We start from the raw sequence: 3,088 nt of genomic DNA, 5'->3' as shown, positions 1-3,088 counted from the left end.
TTACATAGATTATATCATACGTTGAGTCTTCTTTCAAAAAAGGGAAGATACAAAATATAGTGAGGAGGAACTGTAGATAATGTGTATTTTACCTGACATGATAAGTCATGCTGCATTTGTAATCAAAACAAAATAAAAAGATCCAAAACAATCGGTACTTGAGGTTCAAGCTTTGCCGACAAGTTATGACTAGTTTTTATATTGATGTGAAACATGATTTATGCCCGAGTCTATTAAGAATAAGAATAGTAGTACGTTGACATAGCTGTTTTCAGATTCGAGTACTGAAGGTTGAAAGATGCAGGTTCTGGATATTGCAAATTACTGACAGCTGCATGATGATACAGAGATCTCGTAGACATACTGTGAAAACGCAGACCAAACAAATAAGAATTGGTACAGATTAAATTGAATATAGATGTATTCTGATATATAACCTTGACATATTTTCTTCGCAGAAGTGACTTCTTCTCGCTAGACGCACACTGCGATCCCATTGATGGGGAGTCCATCCACGCCGCGACCACGGACGGTGAGTATCCGCGGTGCGCTTGGTACACCGGAAAAAGTGGAGTTCCATACCAAGCTGAGCATCGAGGGTCTTCCAGAGGAGACGCAGAAGCCGCAGGCCGTGAACCTTCTGCTGGCTAGTCTCGATGGCGTGCTTTACGAGATGTTACTGGTGACTGACCTCTGGGCTGTGCAGGTCACCGCCTGGCTGCGTGACCCCTGCTCTCCCTGCTGTTTACTTCAGTTTATTGTGTCGGACTAGCTGTCTTTTATGAGTTTGGTACTCCTATTTTTTACTTCAATTTGTCAGTCTGTTTGATTTAGAAATGTTTGATTGAGAAATCTGGCAGCTAAGGTGGTTATCTTGTTTAATTCAGAATACTCTTTGTCCTGCAATTGAAATAGTTTAATTCCACACTGAAGCGCGCCATCTACATGTAGTTTTTAGAGAGAAGAAATCAATGGCTCAAGTCTATGGTTTTTTGCTGGAATGGCACATGCTAGTTTCTCATTTCTGAGTTGCGCATCCAAAACAGATTATTGCTAGCATAATTAAGCCTCCCTTTTTTTTATCTACACACTTGATCTTCTTTCTGCTCAATTACAGTCATTGCAAAACACAAGCTCCCAGCTGATCAGAACAGTCGTTTATCTTCATTTGTCCATAGATTTAATACATCCATCATATAGGTGAAGTTCAGAATTAGCCATTGTTGTACAGAGAGAAGAGTAACGAAAACAAAAATCAATACTGGACCAGAACACTGAAGCAATACAATGAAAATAAAAATTCAGTTCAACACAAATGGAAATGCGTTTCTGGTCTCAGGTCAGATGCTCCCGTTTTCAAAACCAATGGCCTTCAGCAAACTTCAACATCTGTCAAATAAAAGGAGTACTGGCTGTCAAATAACGGAATTTGTCATATACTGGCTGTAAGAACATATACCCAAAAGGAGTACCCCTTGTTATTTGAAACTATATGCTGATAAACAACCAAAAATTAGTGGTCGTGACTAACTAATAAGCATGCTGCGGCATCCAGTAGTGCGAATGTGACATGGAAGCTCAAAGACTGGTAAAATATGACCAGAATAATGATATAGGGGATTGACTGCAAATAAATTCATCAACCTATGCAGAAAAGAAAAGCGTAATAGACCAACAGATACGACTTCTTTACAGTAGTTGGCAGCATCATCCCCAATGACTGAGACATTTCAGTCTCATATATTCAGCAGTCATGAAAATTCATGGCATCAAGATAACATTTTAAGGCATGACCGCATCTACAAAAGCAACAATATCATATTCAGGTGCAAATCATGGCATCAAGATACCACAAGGCTAAACCTTTAATTTTTATAACTTCATGAAATGAGTATGAACACAATAATTCAGCAGCAGATAAATTTGATGAACAAATTTCCAGCCTTGGTCAAGGCGGTTAACAATACCATATGGGTAATCACTGGATTACCAAGGTTTCTACAATCAGTAACGGTGGTACTTCTTAGCCAGTTATGCACAATTATTTGTTTTAAAGAAGGAGAGATGTTTCACTAAAGAATATTGAATAGACAACAATGCTAGATGAACTGACATTTTCAGAGTGTCTAGAGAAATTCTAGGCATACACACAGTGAATTTTAATTTTTCCTCGAATCACTGATATCTTATATCGAAATCTACACTAAAGATTTAACATAGTTGGACAAAGTTTGCCAATATAAGGTTAACTCTTATGATACTAGACTGAACGTACTCAAATGAAATTTATCATATGGGACGTTAGTGTCCATAACTTGAATTCAAGGCTTGTAGCAGATTTCACAATGGTTGACCAAAATAACAGTTATCCTTCTTTATATGTAACTATCATTTTATATATAGAAATAGCATAGCTTTCTCACTCAGACATATGTTGTGATTGAACAACAGGTTGGTACTAATTTAGATCAATGACTTAACATCGCACGGGAACTGAAGTTCACCGTGACTGGGGCTTTGAGATGCCTGTAGAAGCTCCTTGAGTTCAAAGATCCTCTCATTGTTGCGACGGCGTCGACCTACTGGCAGCGTGATGGAGGCGGCGCTCGACCGCGACGCACGATAGGGCCAGCCTGATGAGGCGGCGCTCGACCGCGACGCACGACGGGGCAGAGCTGGTGGCGGCTGAGCTCATCCGCAAAGCACGACGGGGTGGCGGCAGGAGTGGCACCAGATGGCGGTGGCGCTCGCCCTCACGATGGGGGGAGCTGGTGGCGGCGGAGTTTGTCCGCGACGCAAGACGGGACAGAGCTGGTGGCGGCGGAGCTCGCCGGCGATCTGGTGGCTGCAGGGGTGGCACCAGATGCAGAACGTGTGTCGATCCATGGCAGCGATTGTGTACGTAGTGTGCTCTTGATGCAGAAGCTGGGCCGGGGGCCGGGGGCCTGGCTCAATAATGCTGTTTTTAGTTTTTTTCTATTATCTATGGCTAACTGGGTTGCCGGGCCTAATTTAAGTAGCTTAATCCTGACCGTTGACTTAAATCATACCTCTCCCTTTCTAGAGGTGGTAAAAGGTACCGTAAAAG

The sequence above is a fragment of the Lolium perenne genome, chromosome 1 (assembly GCF_019359855.2).
Source record: "Lolium perenne isolate Kyuss_39 chromosome 1, Kyuss_2.0, whole genome shotgun sequence".
In the NCBI taxonomy this organism is placed as follows: Eukaryota; Viridiplantae; Streptophyta; class Magnoliopsida; order Poales; family Poaceae; genus Lolium; species Lolium perenne.
Note: the sequence above shows the minus strand (reverse complement) of the source record.